This window comes from Littorina saxatilis, linkage group LG16 (genome assembly GCF_037325665.1).
Source record: "Littorina saxatilis isolate snail1 linkage group LG16, US_GU_Lsax_2.0, whole genome shotgun sequence".
Classification (NCBI taxonomy): Eukaryota; Metazoa; Mollusca; class Gastropoda; order Littorinimorpha; family Littorinidae; genus Littorina; species Littorina saxatilis.
Window position 1 is genome coordinate 50,282,063 of NC_090260.1, and position 17,956 is coordinate 50,300,018.

General features: G+C 42.1%; 2 protein-coding genes across 2 annotated transcripts in view; one reads left to right on the top strand and one right to left on the bottom strand.

The window, feature by feature from the left end:
• The window catches only part of LOC138951204 (uncharacterized), a 336,181-nt gene that overhangs the window by 203,660 nt on the left and 114,565 nt on the right, over positions 1–17,956 (bottom strand). The window lies entirely within an intron of this gene.
• LOC138951206 (uncharacterized) overlaps positions 1–17,956 on the top strand; it is a 195,697-nt gene that overhangs the window by 131,617 nt on the left and 46,124 nt on the right. The window lies entirely within an intron of this gene.

Consider the following 17,956-nt stretch of genomic DNA (forward strand, 5'->3'; position numbering starts at 1 on the left):
TTATGGTGTTTTTCCACGCTGCAAGTTTTACGTAAAGTTGTCACTGCATAATTATATTACCCCAATGGCCTGTAAAGAAATAATCCACTGTCATCTCTCTCTCTCTCTCTCTCTCTCTCTCTCTCTCTCTCTCTCTCTCTCTCTCTCTCTCTCTCTCTCTCTCTCTCTCTCTCTCTCTCTCTCTCTCTCTCTCTCTCTCTCTCTCTCTCTCTCTCTCTCTCTCTCTCTGAACGTTTGCTCTCTGTGAGTGTTTGACAATTACAGCTTGCACCCCGAACTGTCATAAGTTTGATACCCTATGTCAAGACACAGGTAAAAGGATGTTTGTGTAAGTGCATGTGCTAACAAACTGAATTACAGCTGGTTACTGTCCATCAGAGCTGTACTGAACACGCACTCATTCACTCGTTCCATTCTTATCAGTCACTCCCACAAATTAATTGTCCACACCAGCTGTTTGCAGTTAAGTCCACGTAAAGTGAAATGTTATTGAATTAAAGCTTTTTATGATTTTCACTTTTGTGAAAAATCATAGCAATTTCAAAATCAATTTTCCAAAACATATTTACAAAAAACATGAAAAAGTTTAGCATCAAATTATAGCACAGCAGGGCACTGCTGGCCGATTGTCTCCCCTGCCCTTCTGTTGGGTCAAACAAAGGGGTCATAAACACTTCCCTTTTGCCTTAAAAAAGAAGTGTTGACCCCACCTTAAACGGTTTACCTTCCAAGCCTGATTTCCGCTGACCACCATACTGTGATCTATGGACGCAAAATCCGAAAACAATTTCCCCTTTTGTTTGAACATTTAGAAAAATCAAGTCGGATTTAGATAAATGAACCTTTTTTATCAACAAAAAGTTTCATTTATTTAATTCCGACTTGATTTTTCTAAATGTTCCCCAAAAAGGGGAAATTGCATTCGGTGGCTTGCTTGCAAAAAAAACATTGCACCCATTTTTGTACCCCAACTAAAACATTCATTCCCGTGTCATTTCATCCAAACATAAAATGCCATTAAAGGCCCTTTATTTGGCTACCTTGCACACTTTTCGGATCAAACATTTCTGTTTTAAGTATTACGTGACCGCCGCCGAAATAAGGGTACCCCCCAAATCGACTAGACAAAAACGTCAGGTGTCAATTAAAAAATCGTCACAAATTCAGAATCGGCGCAGCTTGGCAACGTTTACACACGAGAAGAAAGAAAAATCATGTATTTATCCACAACGGGTTGTTTTGTTTTGCTAACTGGCGTATCTCTTGTGTTATGTTATTTCTACAGATGCAGGTTAATAATGAGCAGTAGAAAATGAGAGGATGTTGCGTCCATTGTGAGGGGTACCATGACAACAAGCGCTTTATGTCAGCTGTGCCTTTATGTATTGATTCGAAACTTTCAGGAGCTGAAGTCTACATACGAGACTTATTTTGGGGGAAATTTGGAATCACAACATGCTTGTTCTCAGATGTTATGCACTCTTCCGGAAAATGTTTTTATACCCGTCACAGGTTTGTGAATTTACATCCTAAACATACATGGCTTTGCATGCGTACAGACAAATAGTTGTTACAAAAACTGCCGAAGTTTCATTTGAGTATGACGACTGACGGAAATGTGATAGCCATGTAAACACACAAGAAAAAAATGGAAGGTTCAGGCTGTTTGCTATTGACAGTGGTTATCACTGAATGCCTCTCAAAACATGCTGCGGTCACGGATGACTAGACATGGCTGTCGCACTACAATCCTCCAAAAATATTTGATCGTGTTTACAGGATTAGGAAACGTAAACTAGCGATTGTATGTATATGAAACTTTGGCAGTATGTGTAACATTTATTTGGCAGTATATGTGTAACATTTATTTGTCGGTACGCATGCAAAGTCATGATATTTTTTGGATGTAAACCTTAGAATTTATGACACGTTTTAAAACATTTTCCGGAAGATTACTTACCATCTCAACAAATATCTGTAACGATGCGAAATTTTACCGGACGTACGTCTCGTATGTAGACTTAAGATCCTGAACGTTTTGAAGCGATCCATGCAGGCATTGCTGAAATATAGCGCTTTTAGTCACGGTACCCCTCAGAATGGCCGCAAAAACCTCTCGTTTTCTACTGCTCATGTGCTCAACGCCTGCATCAGTAGAACTGACATAACACACCTGACATGACATAACTGACATGACATTGCCTTTAATGGCAAGTGAGCTTTTCCTGATTATGACATAACACCAGATAGCAAAACGTTGCCACGTTCAGCCTATTTTGATTTTTTGTCGATTTTGTAATTGGTACATTACGTAATTGTCAGGTCGATTTGGGGGGTACCCTGACTTCGGCGGCGGTCACGTGATACCTACAACCGAAATCTTTGATCTGAGAAGTGTGCCTGGTAGCCAAGTAAAGTGCCTTTAATGGCATTTGCAGTTTGAATAAAAAGACACGGCAATGAATGTTTTTATTGGGGTACGAACATGAGTGCAATCATGTTTTTGCTCAGTTTGTGTCACTGAAACGACCATATGGCCTCGAAGATTTTCTTATCTTGTCACCGTACCAAATCAACCTTGGGGAGGGGGGTGGGGTGCGGAAAAAATTCTTTCTCACTAAAAAAAACCCAAAACAGGATTGTTGTCAGTAAAAAACACACCGTATGCCAGCGTATGCCAAGCTACGTATACTCACTACATTTGAGCTCAATTGACCCCAGAGTACCAGAAAAACAAGCCTAATCCGTAGACAGAGAAACAAACAGAGAAACAAACTAAGTAACAGACAGAGTGAAACCCACAAGTCGCGTTATTACATAAAGGCGGCTTACAAACATTAGAAGACATACAAGTCACGTTATTACATAAAGGCGGCTTACACACATTACAAGACATACAAGTCACGTTATTAAATAAAGGCGGCTTACAAACATTAGAAGACATGCAAACGCGCAAGCGCGCGGGCACGCACACACAGAGCAGAAAGGAACCAGCATCTCACCCATCTAGAGCTCTTAACTGTCTCTTTTGAGAATAACGGTGGTAATATACACAACAAAGAGAAAACAATCTACTTCATGTACTGAAAGGCAAAAGAAACGCAATTTGTTTTCAGAACGATATTTTCAAGATTATGTCTTATTATCATGTGCCTATGGTTAAAATTGGTCCACGTCGGACTCAGCAGTGTCTAGTGATGCCGCTGTGAGAAAGGCACGTGCACAACTTGCCATGCTAGATCAGCACAGAGCGAAAAAGATGTCAGCACAGAGCGAAAAAGATGAAATGGTTGAGCTGCACGTGCAGAGACAATGGAAGTGCCGAATATTGATGTATGAATTGAAGAAATGTATAAGAACACAAGAATGTATGAATGACAAAGAACAAATGTTTATTTTTGAATGTTTTATGTATGTTTTATTACGGACACAAAAGCTCAGCAATACAATTTCTCTTTTAGAGATTAATAAAGTTATTGTATTGTATTGTATTGTATTGAATGCCGATTTGTTGGGTGTGAGCACGACTCGCTGTTCATGCCGTATAGATGGCAGTACTGTACGCTATCTGGCACTCTCCTATTCCAAAAACCAGCTATGCCGAGATTGAACGCCACTGACCGTGAAAGAGCAATAGGCCAGCTGACGCTGGGAACGCCACAGAATGAGGTTGCTAATGCTTTTGGCGTCCATCCGTCTACCATCACCCGTCTCTGGCAACGATATTTGCAAACTGGGTCCACGAATGACTTGGCAAGGAGTGGAAGACCACGTGTCACCACTGAACAAGAAAATCGTGCCATTTATCGACAGCACGTACGGGATCCGTTCCACATCGCAGCAGCAACAGCCACAGACCAGTAAGTTCCCGCACAGTTCGACGTCGGCTTGTTGACAGAGGCTTCACTGCAGACGTCACGCCAGGAGAGCACCTGTACTGAGCGCTCACGCCAGACTAGCCAGGTACCAATTCGCACAGCAGCATTTGAATGGACCTGGCGACAGTGGCAGAACATTCTGTTCACAGATGAGAGTCGGTTTTGTGTCAGCAACGCTGACGGCCGCATCCGGATCTGGAGGTGAGAAAACCAGAGATATGCTCCCAACAACATCTTGGAGTGGGATCGCTGGGGAGGCCCTAGTGTGATGATATGGGGCGGCATCTGCCTGCATGAAGTCCTGGGACCCATCATCTTTCCAAACATCGGCCCAGGACGAGGCAATGGCGTCACAGCAGAGCGCTACATTGACCAGGTGCTGAGGCCAGTTTTTCAACCAGCACAGGAACTTCACTCTGCAGCAGGACAACGCCAGGCCTCACACTGCCAGACTTACAGCCGACTTTCTGCAGCATCACAACGTCAGGGTGAGAGGGGGAGAGAGAGACCGACAGAGTATGGGGGAGAGGAGAGAGAGAGAGAGAGAGAGAGAGAGAGAGAGAGAGAGAGAGAGAGAGAGAGAGAGAGAGAGAGAGAGAGAGAGAGAGAGAGAGAGAGAGAGAGAGAGAGAGAGAGAGAGAGAGAGAGAGAGAGAGAGAGAGAGACGAAGCAAAAAAGAAGAACAAAGAAGCAGACAGAAAAATCCGAAGAACAAAATTCAGAAAAAAACAGACAAGTCGAAGAGAAAGAAAGTGGATGCAGAGAAAGACAGACTAGGGAGTGAGTGAGAGAGAGAGAGAGAGAGAGAGAGAGAGAGAGAGAGAGAGAGAGAGAGAGAGAGAGAGAGAGAGAGAGAGAGAGAGTGTGTGAGAGAGAGAGAGAGAGATGTTGTGTGGACAAGTGTGAGAAAGAGAGAGAGAGAGAGAGAAGTCTGAAGTCTGAATATTTTAATGAGTAGGCCTTGGGCCCTTTTCATGGAGATGAGCACATCTCAAGCACCAGCATACAAATGCACATATTGAGCAAAAACAAGAACATCCTACTTGTATCGCCCTGTTTCGTTTACGGATTATGGATTACGAATGGAAAGCGCCTTCATGACAAATGTAGAAAAACGTAGCAATAGCGGCTTACTAGTGTTTGAAAACAGCATGGTTAATTTAAACAATGATGGGATTCTAGTGTATTTTCGTGGAATATAATATTCTCTTAACTCAGCATATTTAGGGCATACTAAAACAAAGTGGACTTCATCTTCAACACTGCCACAACAAAATGGACAAGATAAATCAGCGGAGGTTGCATTTAAATTAAAGCGAAATCGATGCACTTTCAGAGGAGATACTCCCAATCTAAGTCTAATCAGAAGATTTCTAGCTTTAATATGTTTCAAATCACTTAAATAGTTGGATAATCTTAGGGTTGATTTGAAGGTTCTGTACAGAGAGAAACGTTCACTTCCTTGTACATTTTCAAGCCAGGTTTGCTTGTAGGATGAAATAAGTGTTTCTTTAAATGCTGTTAGGAACGCCCTCTCATCGCCAACACCTTGGTTTTCCCATACTTCATCAAAACCGTACATGTACAGAGTGTAACAGATCGAGGAGGCCCATGTTTTCTTATTTTGTTCATGGAGATATTTCAGCATTTTATACGCCTTGCTCGGAAGGCGATGATGTGGCATCCTCAATATACGTAGCCAAAAACGAATGCATTTAACAAAGCTGTTTATAAACAAGGGGTACCTTCCCGTTTCTCCATAAACCATGGCATTTGGTGTTCTCATACTCGTATTCAAAAAACGTTTAAGTGCGAATAAATGAACTCTCTCTATAGGTGTATGGTCTGCTTCAACCCCCCAAACTTCGGCACCATAATGACAGCATCGGTTGAATCTGTGCGTCAAAAAGCTTGAAAAACATAGCTGGAGATCATTCTGTCCCCCAGTTGCCATAAACATTTTAAAATACCAATGACTCCCTTTTTCCCTTTTGCAGCAAAATCATTAAGAGTGTGAGAGAAGGACAGGCGTGTAGACAACCATACTCCTAAATACTTATACATGTTCAAAACGCTCATAGGATGTCCACCATACACCCATCTTTCTCGCATGGCCAAGTGACCACCGTTCCGAAAAACAACAATATTAGATTTGTCTAAATTAACTTCAAGTCCAAGACGTCTAGACGAATCCCACAGAATGTTTAACTGATTCTGGAGCCCACTTACAGAATCTGAAATAAGAATAATATCATCTGCAAACATCAGAATGAGTATTTCAAAAAAGTCTGGAATAAGTTGAATACCATGTTTTCCCTTCTGGACAATATCATTAGCTAGCTCATTAATTAGTAGAGAAAACAAAACTGGACTACAAATTTCTCCCTGTTTTAGACCCCTTGGGCACATAAAGGAGTCCGAAAAATCACTTCCTGATCGCACTTTTGCTTTTACCACGTCATACATACAGCTGAGCGCCTGGTACATCTTTCCTTTAACTCCATTTTTCTTCAAAGTTTTCCACAACGTAGTTCTTACAACTGAATCAAAAGCTTTACGAAAGTCAATAAAAGCGACATACAACTTCTTGTGTGTCAATAACTGCTTCTGTACCAAAGCTTGTAGTGTAAAAATATGATCAACGGTACTATAGCCTCTGCGAAAACCAGCTTGACTCTCATTTAGTATTTCATGTTTTTCGATCCAATTCGTCAATCTGTTGTTCAAAATGTAGCTATACAATTTGCTGCATATACATAGTAATGAAATACCTCTGTAATTATCAGGATTATTCTTATCACCTTTCTTGTGAAGGGGATGAATTATGGCTTCCGTCCATACATCAGGGTAAAGTCCTGAGGTAAACAATTTATTGAAATATTTTGTAAGAAACGGCACAACAGCTGTGGCGGAATTCTTGAAGAACTCCCCAATTAAATAATCGGGTCCTGCAGCTTTACCATTCTTTAATACTCTAATAGCTTCTTTTACTTCGTTTTCAGTGATGACACGTTCAAGCGCATCCATGTCATACATCTCCTCATTATCATCACCATCAGATACCCGATTAACACCATCCTCAACAAAATCAGTATGGTCATTATTTTCTTTTGTAAAAGAGTTAAACACATTATGAAAATGTTGGTACCACTGTTCTGTATTAATGGAAATCACACCTGCCACCTTAGATGCCAAAGCTTTGATTGTTTTCCAAAACAATTTAGGATCACTACTCCCTTTATCTAAAGACTCCATAATAGACTGACGATGAGATTTTTTCTTTTGTCTAATAAGTTCATTATAGCTACTTCTTTTTTCAGTATAACAATCCTTGTCTACACGGCCGCTATGAAATAAACGAAGATTTTGCCTGAGATCTGTTCTACTATGGTAACATTCTGAATCGAACCACCTTTGTTGTCTGTCTTTTCCAATATACACTCTTTTTTTCATACACTCTCCTGCCATCGTCATTGCTTCGTTAAATTTACTTAGAGATAAATTGACATCCACTTCTATTAATTCAGTGGCATCTCGGAGGCGGGCCTGAATTTCTTCAGAAGAGAATGAGGATACAAACGAAATCGACTTTTCATCACACCAAACAAACTTTTCAATCTTGACAGCCTTAGAAACATTACACTCAGAGTTAACTAAAACATCATTTGGCAGGAAGATCATTTCCACAGGCATGTGTTTGGATTCAATTTTTTCAGCTACGTTAAGTGAAACAGAAGAAAACAAATTTCTTGACACAATAAAATAGTCAATAACACTACAACCCGATGTTGAAACATAGGTAAAGTTACCGTCCCCTCCTCCCTTTCCCTGCATACCGTTCACAATAACAAAGTCAAATTGCTCACAAACATTCAACAAATATTTACCAAAGGCATTTTCCTCTCTATCTTTCGACACACGCACGCATTCTTCAAAACAATCGTCTCCTTCCTCGCTTCAGTGTTCTGTGACGGGAACACACTGAAGTAATCTGCATCATAAAAACACTGCATTTCACGTGCATTCCGAGAACCTGTTCTTGCATTCATATCTCCAAACAAAATAAAGGGCAAATCACCAACGTTTTCTATAAGATCCAAAATACACTCTTCCATAATAGACACACCATTTGAAATTTCAGTTTCGTTATAATAGGCAGAGTTGGCTGGTGGTAGATATGTCCCTAGCAATAATACATCACTCTCTAACCCCAGCAACTCTTTTGCTAATTTCAATACAACGCAATTATCGTATTCTGTTTCTACTCTTTCGACGAAATGGCTAATTTCTTTTTTAACCAACAAAGCTACACCACCGGAGAGACGCCCAGTGACTGCGTCTGAAACTGTTAAACCTGGAGAAAGAAACACATCATATAGCGGAAAAATCAAGGACGGAAAGGTAACCGAAAACGTTTCAACTAGCAGGACAATATCAAACTTCTCAATGTAGGCTCTTATTTCACAGTCATAAACATTTCTCAACCCTTCAATATTATATGTCATAAACTTGACAATCCGTCGAGTACTGTCACAGTTGGCCCGGCCTACCCCTCATTCATTAGACTTCGTGGCAGTATCGTTACCACGGCTCAGTGATTCTGTCAGTGTCAGCTGTCGACCACAATCAACCACAGCCCTCGACCTTGTCCGTGGCCTGTCGGTCATCACGCCTTGCACGGGGTTTTCGGCATTACTTGGTTCTAGGGCATCATGAAAAACAACATCGCGTTCAACCCTCGTGGGGTTTCCTTGTATTACCGTACTGAGCGGGAGTGAGGCGGTTGTGGTGTCGTCATCGATGACGGGTTTGATGGCGTCTTCCTGCGGGGAAGCCCCAAGGTCAGCCACCGGCGACTGGGGCAAGGCGTCTTGCGCGGGCGAAGGCTCCTCTGTCGTGACGTCTGAGCGCGCAGAAACTCGGGAGTCCCCTGACTCTGACGCTGGCTTGTCGTCCCCGTGAGGTGGTCGGTCCCTCTGGCACTCTGCTTCGCTGTCTGTGCCTGTAAGGCTGGGAGCTGACGGGATTTTGGAGGGGGGCGGGGATTTGGAGATAGGCGGGGATTTGGAGGTGGGTGGGGATTTGGAGGGAGGCGGGGATTTGGGGGTGGGTTGGGGTTTGGAGCGGGGCAGGGATGGGAATTCCCCGGGATCTAGAAGACCCGAAGGAGCGTCGTTCCGTCGTGGATGCGGGTGAGTGTCACGGTGTTGGTACCAGCCGTGAAGCCTGGAATCCTGCCGCGCTGCATCACGGTACCTGCTTTGGTGCCTGTCGTAGTGCGTAGCTTCGTTGTGCCAGTCGTGGTTGACAGCACGAGAGTACCTGTCGTAGTTGGCAGCATCTGAGTACTCGTTCATGTACCTGTCGTTTTGGGCTGCGGCTGCGTAACTGCTGTGATGTTCCTGGTCGTTCTGGTGCCTGTGGTTGCGGCGAGATTGGAGCGGTCCGTCCACAACCAGCGTGTTGCCCCTGTAGTATGCGTGGATCCCCCTGTCACGATGCTGTCGGATCATGTTTTGCTGTCTTGACGTCAGATCACATGCGACCCTCACACCTTTCTCGTTCAACTTGTCTCTGCCTTTTGTTAAAATGTCCATTTTGTCTGACCACTTCGCCAACTTCGCTATCATAGGTTGCGGCCCTGATCTGTTCGTGTGAAGGCGATGTGCACGTACTATGTCGTCACGCGACCATTGTTTATCTGGTACTGTGTTGTGTAGCACGTTTATCAGGGCAGTGGCACACTCATCATAACTTTCTTTTCCACTTGTGTCAGTCTGGGGAACGTTGAAAAACTTTAGATTGTCTCTTCTGGAAAAGGCTTCTAGTTTATCAAGCTCGTCATCAACGGATCCGCGGAAATGTTCTAGTCTATCTTCCATTTCTCTCTGACTGTTTTCAAGAAAATCCATTCTGGATTGAATAAGACCTATCTGTTCAGTCACTGCTCGCAGAGAATCCTCCATGCGTCCTACTAGTCTGGTTGAAAGGTCAGCGAATTGTTCATCAAAATGGCGGAAAATTGTACCCTCCAACCTTGATGCGTGTTGCTCGTTTGTACTTAGTATCATCTTGTGGAGTCTTTCTTCAATGCCTTCTTGAATGCTATGCACTGGTCCCGGGTTTCTTTCAATGTCATTGGCACACATCAACACATGCAGTAAGATGACTGTCAACAGCACACACTGTACTCTGGCCGTGCTCGACTTTCTCGTGAAACTGTTGATCATGGCTGCTGTCACTTTTGCCCGTTTGCAAAGGGATACAAACAAAACAAATGAATCTGCACCAGATGTGAAGAGAATTTACTGAAGAGAGAGAGAGAGAGAGAGAGAGAGAGAGAGAGAGAGAGAGAGAGAGAGAGAGAGAGAGAGAGAGAGAGAGAGAGAGAGAGAGAGAGAGAGAGAGAGAGAGAGAGGAGAGAGAGAGAGAGAGAGAGAGAGAGAGAGGAGAGAGAGAGAGAGAGAGAGAGAGAGAGAGAGAGAGGAGAAAGAGAGAGGGTAAATGTAAATAAAAAAAATAAAAAAAATTGAAAGTGTCCATGATCTGTTTACTGTCCATTGAGTGTGAAGCTGAGAGAAAGAGTGAGACTGAAGGAAAACAATAATAACTTAATAAGAATTAAAATGATAATAAAAAAAATAAAAAAATAAAACTTCCGATATAAAAAAAAACCGCACGCACATGTGTGATTAACAATGTCTGATCTCCTAAAGAGAAAGAAAAAAAAAGGAGAAAAGAAAGAAAAAAAAAAAAAGAAAAAAACAACAACATCAGGGTGAAGCAGTGGCCTGCCTATAGCCCTGATCTCAACCCTATCCAACACTTTTGGGATGCCCTGCAACAGGAGCTGAACAACGTGCAGCCAAGGCCCGCAACCGCTGCAGCCCAGGAGCAGGCCATCAGGGACGTGTGGCCCAATGTCCACATCGCCTCCGTCAATCGCCTCATCCGCTCAATGCCAGCCAGATGTCGTGCAGTTGACCAGGCGAGAGAGGGGCATACTCAATACTGACTGATTGGAACTCCTCCGAAAACGCCGTATGGCTGCCCAAATGGCGGGGTAAAAAACGGTCATACACGTAAAATTCCATTCGTGCAAAAAACACGAGTGTACGTGGGAGTTTCAACCCACGAACGCAGAAGAAGAAGAACTGATTGGCACTGGGCTGAATGACCTGTTGCAGTTGCTGCTGATGGCCCAGATAAGGGAACATTGTTTGAGCTTAACGGACACATAACATACCGAAACCTGTTGAGACAGCTCTTTCGAAAACTGTATCCGTTTTACAGACTAATAAATTAAATATCGTTCTACACCCAACAATTGCGTTTCTTTTGCCTTTCAGTATATGTCCATGTAGTACACACACGTTGCAGTTAGCGACACCTTGTTTACTTATGTGATTATCTAACACGTTGGTAGATCATAAAGAGGGATGCAATTCGTCAACGACTATCTTAAAGGGACAGTATCGGCCGGGAAAAGGCCTTCAGATCGCTTTCAAAGCATCACCGTAAGATTCTTCGTTAAAAATAATGCTACCATCCATGAGGAATAACTTAACTTTGCTAATTCAACAGTTTTGATAGCTAATTAATTGTCGTAACAGAATCCAAGGAATGAGCACTCTTGCAATGGTTGGGTGATTTCCCTTGTCAAATGTGTCAACAATGGCGTCTTCCTGCGATCATTTTAGTTAACGTTGTCTGACAGGAAATAAAGCTTTCAATAGGACAGTCAGTATCAGTGTACAAGATGCTCTCAGCAGGACTGCAAATTAATCGATCGATGCGAGTCAATAAGCCCTGTAGCACTCAAAATGATTCGCCTTGACGAAGATCGTACTTTAGAAGCAGTACTCAAGTCAGATTATCTTGGACATATGTGTTGCCTGTTGGTGATCATTTCAAATATATGTCTCTAAAGTTGCGCTTTAACCTATAAGCTTATGCATTTGTTTCAAATTCCATTCATGTCACTGATCGAACACAGGGAACAGTAAACGTGCGAGAGTTCGAAGCAAAGCGCATTCATGTTTCCGACAAATAGAGAGCTCTGAAAATTATGTCTTTTCTCATAATAGTAACCCAAAAGAGAAGAAATTATACTTATCCCTCTGAACAATGTCGAGGAAATCAGTGTCTTGTGCATTTGTTGTGTGTGTGTGTGTGCAGTGTGTGTGTGTGTGTAGTGTGTGTGTGTGTGTGTAGTGTGTGTGTGTGTGTGTAGTGTGTGTGTGTAGTGTGTGTGTGTGTGTGTGTGTGTGTAGTGTGTGTGTGTGTGTGTTTGTGTGTGTGTGAGAGAGAGATACTTGTATCACTGTGTGTGTGTGTGTGTGTGTGTGTGTGTGTGTGTGTGTGTGTGTGTGTGTGTGTGTGTGTGTGTGTGTGTGTCACTGTGTGCATGAATGTGACTATGTGTGTGTGTCACTGTGTGCATGCGTGTGATTATGTGTGTATGTGTGTTTGTGTGTGTGTGTGTGTGTGTGTGTGTGTGTGTGTGTGTGTGTTTGTGTGTGTGTGTGTATTATGCTTGTGATAAAATCACATATATTTGTATTTTTGTATACACGTGAAAAAAGAGTACAATTGTTGTGTGTGTGAACGTTGTGTGCCAGCTGTCAAAACTCATAGTGAGCTTTTCCTGATTATGATTGAAGTTTGCTACAAATAACTCATTAACTGTAAGGGAGATTGATTAATACATAGTGTATCCTTTTTAAGCATTTGTCTTTATTTTCAGGCTATGGAAGTTTTACGTTCAAAACAACAAGCGGCCAGGCTGCTCGTGCAAGAGAAAAGTGCACATCGAGGCAGGATAGGGAGAGGAATTAGCAGAGGTGTTGGCTGATGCAGAGGCAAGGACTGGTCCAAGTCTTCTCAAACTGAAATTGGTTTGCTGGGCAAGAAGGCTGATCTGAATAACAATTTGAAGGTAAGTGAGGACTAGTTATACTTATAATATTAATAGACACTTTCTCTGTGTGCTGGAGTTAAAAGAGCAGTCGCCAATTTACTCATTTTGAATTAATTATTTAGCATACTTCTGGTGCTTTATTGAGCAAACCGGGCCAGGTGCGTCTTAATTAAGGTACACTAGATTCCCCAAATTCTTCAAATCGGCCGAATTCGACAACAAAAAGTCTCCAAAATGGCGGCGTGGACACTATATCTTTAACCTCGAACAATAAAATGCATTTTGACGATTTTTGTAGCGTGTTTGCATGCAATCAAGAGTCACTTCATCCTTACCCCGTATTACACACTTTATAAGGTGGTAAAAATAAGACAGCAACTACAAACTATGCACTAATCGAACAGCCATTAAGTGTCCTCCGCAAATCTGCTTTTGTTTTTGACGTGCTATATCTGGTTCATATTTTACAGCAGTTTAAAAACGACATAAAAACGCTTGCAACAGTTGGCACTAAATACAGAGATGCTCTGCAAATGTGTCAACATCTGTGTATGATCTGAAAATGGATATTACAATGGATCTGAAATCTGTGTGAAACAGGGCTCACCAATATCGCAGCAATATGAGGACAACTTGCAAATCCATTTTTAGTGGGGTGTGCAATTTGCGAACGTCCGTCACTATAATTATTGCAGCAATTTGCGGACCAAAGACCGCCTATTTGGGGACGTCCGCAAATAGTCGCATTTTTCGGCCGATGTCCGCAAATTGCTGCGATATAGCGACGGACGACCCCATTTGTTTCTATTTGGTCCGCATATTGCAGTAAATCCACAAACACACACACACACACACACATGCACATGGATTGTGTGCGGGTGTGTATGTATGTGCGTGTGTGTGTGCATGCGTATACAGCTATGCTTGACGTGGTGTAAATGTATGAGTGAGTGGTGCACATTCATTTGTCTTGTTTGTATCCCTTTGCATCCTTGAGTAATGAAGTTCGTTCGTTCGTTCGCTCTCTCTCTCTCTCTCTCTCTCTCTCTCTCTCTCTCTCTCTCTCTCTCTCTCTCTCTCTCTCTCTCTCTCTCTCTCTCTCTCTCTCTCTCTCTCTCTCTCTCTGTCTCTCTCTCTGTCTCTGTCTCTGTTTCTGTCTCTCTCTGTCTATCTCTGTCTCTCTCTCTCTCTGTCTCTCTCTCTCTGTCTCTATCTCTGTCTCTGTCTCTCTCTGTCTTTCTCTCTCTTTCTCTCTCTATCTCTGTCTCTCTCTCTGTCTCGCTCTCTCTCTCCCATTCTCTCTGTCTCTCTCTTTGTCTCTCTCTCTCTCTCTGTCTCTCTCTATCTCTGTCTCTTTCTCTGTCTCTCTCTCTCTCTGTCTCTCTCTCTCTCTCTCTCTCTCTCTCTCTCTCTCTCTCTCTCTCTCTTATCACTGTCTGCACAAGAATGGCATGCCATTAAAACTGACTGCAACCTCCCATGGCGGTAACAGGTACTGATGGGGTGGGGGCGGGGGTGGGGGTGGGGAGTGGCGGACAGACGGACAAACAAACAACCATGTTTTTTGCTGGCGTGTTTGCTTCGTTTTCACTTTATTCTGAGCTTAGGGTGTGTACTCATGACTTTAGTTAATTGGATTATTTCTCCTCGTTGTGAGGAGAGGGCCGAGTATGGAGGTACTGCAATACCACAAGTATGTATGTATGACCAGGGCGGAGCAAGCCTCTGACGCTTCACCTAAATTAACAAATCAAAATGTATCAAAGGTTATGACATACATAGATAATTAAAATTTAGAATAACAGAAAGTGTCAAAACATGAAACTATGACAAGTGCACCCGGTGTTTCCAGGGGGTCACCCATCCAAGTACTAACCGGGACCGACGTTGCTTAACTTCGGTGAGAGAAATTCAAGTTTTACGCCCTCACGGCAAAGCCATTAGGGGCATGGTCCCGGGTTTTAACCCGACTTTAGATGAGATACACAAGTGCATGCGTGTTTAGGTGGTATCAGCCATCTGCACTTATGGCAGAATGACCGAGGTCTTTTACGTGCAACTGTGGTGACACGGGGGTGGGAGATGGATACCGTCTCTGGGTCTGCACATAAGGTTGACCTGTGTCCGTCCCGGCCCGGATTCGAACCAGCGACCTTTCGATAACTTCGGTGGTCGGATGAGAATAGCTGTGTTCAGCGTGGTGGGGCCGTTGGCGAGACAGAAGGGACAATTTAGCTATATCAAAGCAAACTGCACAAGCCCGCAATAAAACTGAAAACTGCATTCCGGGCAGACTCCCCCTACTAAACAAAATACATCTTGGCCATCCGTCCCCCTCATCAAGAATGAGCCTTTAGTACACTCGTTGATTGCAATGTATGTTCCTTATTAATTATGGCCCATATAATTCCCGTATAATATTATGGTAAAAGGTGGTATAAAGCTTTAAAGCCAGAAGGCGGTCAGTGCTATCGCTCCATTTAACTTTCACTTTTGAGGGGCTACAATAACGATTTTTAAAAAGAACGCTGATTATAAAAGCATTTGGACAAAAACTATAGTCTAGATCGTGTCATATTTTAAAGATATGCTAAATTGAATATGGACATTTTCCTTCTTTCTAGCATATAAATTCCCTCCCTTGAAATTTTATTGTGAAATATTCTGAGAAAAAAAGATTCCCACTTAAAAGCAATGCAATCAAGATAATTATGTAGACAACGTGTACAAAGACCGTTATTCCTTATTTGCTTTCATTTTGGGAGGCTATTTCTTTGCAATTTACTGTTTTTAAAAATAATAACTTCAAATTGTTTCAAACAACAAACACTTCTGTTCACAATTTGTTTTCACTTAGAGTTAGTTTTAAGGCTATATCAAGATCAACTTAGCAACAAAAAATGGTGAAAACAGTCTTGGACATATGTAGAATTCAATAACAAGAAACCTGGTGTTTTATGTTATCTTATAAGTGATACATACATGATATAATTCTGAAATTTTCAAATTAATTCATTGAGAACTTAAGCAGATATGGCTCTTTCAGTGGAAGACCCCTCAAAAATGGCCACATAATGTGGCTTTTTTTGGCCTCTGAAACGGTTGACATATACCGCCTTTAACATAAGGCTACATACAGACTAAAGAAGTCAGGTACATGAAACAAAATGCTCTGAACAGGAAATTGAATGACCTTTCCAATGGTAGTCAGAAGTGTTTGGTAAGTGCACATTCTGATTTTTTTGCAGATTTTAAGATACAGGGCTTTTGTTTTTGTCAGGTCGATTTTAGGGGTGACCTTGTTTGACAGCCTGCCACGGGATGCCTATACAGAGAACTACCGATCGAACAAATGATATGAACAGTAGACATAATTACCTTTTTCAGCATATAAAGTTCAAATACAATGGATGTGGTTTAACGCTTTTCTGAACGTGCGAAAGTTGTTGCAATAATGTGTTGGCCAAGTTTAGAAACGACCTTGCGACTATGCACATACAGATAGGTTTGAACTCCATTTTTTTTTGTATTAATTTAAACACATATCGAAGACTGTTTTCACTATTTTGTGTAGTTAAAGTTATCTTGATATAGCCTGAAAAATAACTTTACGTGAAAGCAGATTGTGAACGGAAAGTTGTTCAAGAGAGACAATTTAAAGCCATTTAAAAAAAAAGTAAATCGCATAGAAATAGCCTCCAGAAATTGAAGTACACGAGGACGGGCGCTGTGGGGGGGGGGGGGGGGGGGGGGTGGTAAGACGGTGGGTTAAGTGTGGAGATTTGTCCGATCTCCCAGGTCAACTTATGTGCAGACCTGTTATAGTGGCTTATCCCCCTTTGTGTGTACACGCAAGCACAAGACCAAGTGCGCACGGAAAAGATCCTGTAATCCATGTCAGAGTTCGGTGGGTTATAGAAACACGAAAATACCCAGCATGCTTTCTCCGAAAGCGGCGTATGGCTGCCTAAATGGCGAGGTAAAAACGGTCATACACGTAAAAAACACGAGTGTACGTGGGAGTTTTAGCACACGAACGCAGAAGAAGAAGAGGTAAATGAGGAAGGAAGGTCGCTTAACACGTTGTCTACCTCTGTATCTTGATTGCATTGCTTGTAAGTGTACTTAACACGGTGTCTACCTATGTATCTTGATTGCATTGCTTGTAAGTGTTTTTGACATGTTGCCAGCTGCTTTAAACGCGTTGAACAGAGGTTGATGGCTGTCTTTCTATCTGCAACAACGAGAGGCCTTCCTCACACGCAGGGCATAAGTTTACGTTTTGAAACTGCCAAAAGTGTCAAAACATTTATGTAACCCACCCAATACATCAACAAGGAGCAGGGTGTTATAAACGCGGGTCGCGTCCTTGGAGAAGAAAAGTGCCGCTTACCTGTCTTAGCTAAAGAATATTTTGGACCTTATTAATAGAATTTGTAACAGTTTTTCATAATTTTTTATTTTTATTTTTTTATTTTTTATTTTTATTTTTTTTTTATTACTATATTAGCATATATCATGATGTATTGATTGTATTTATTGTTCAAAATGCCCCCATGGGTTATGGACTAATAAAACTTGAAACTTGAAACTTGCTAACCAAATCCGTTGAGCCTCTTTCTAATTCTCTTCGGCTGACGTCATGTAACTTTTTGCGACTTTTTCTTTTGTAGTAACTTGTCAAAACGACGGATCGCCTCTGGGTATTCATTTATTATACAAATGGTTTTGTTTCTCAAAAAGCAGATAATTACAGAAAGAGATAACAACTTATATAAAAGACTACTACATCCATGTGAGTTGTTGATTGATAAAACAAAATCCGTGACGGACAGGAAGAAATTATTCCAACTAAAGCAATGGTTTTCTTCACAAATCCCCCCACCCCCTCCATACACACATAACATACTCTCACACACACACACGCACGGACACACACACACACAAACATACACATCTGCACACACATGCACGCAAACATTCACGCACACATACACACTATTACACATATAACCATGCACACACACACACACACACACACATACACACACACACACACACACACACACACACACACACACACACACGTCACACACATACACACACACACATACACACACTCACACACACACATTACACATACACACACTCACACACA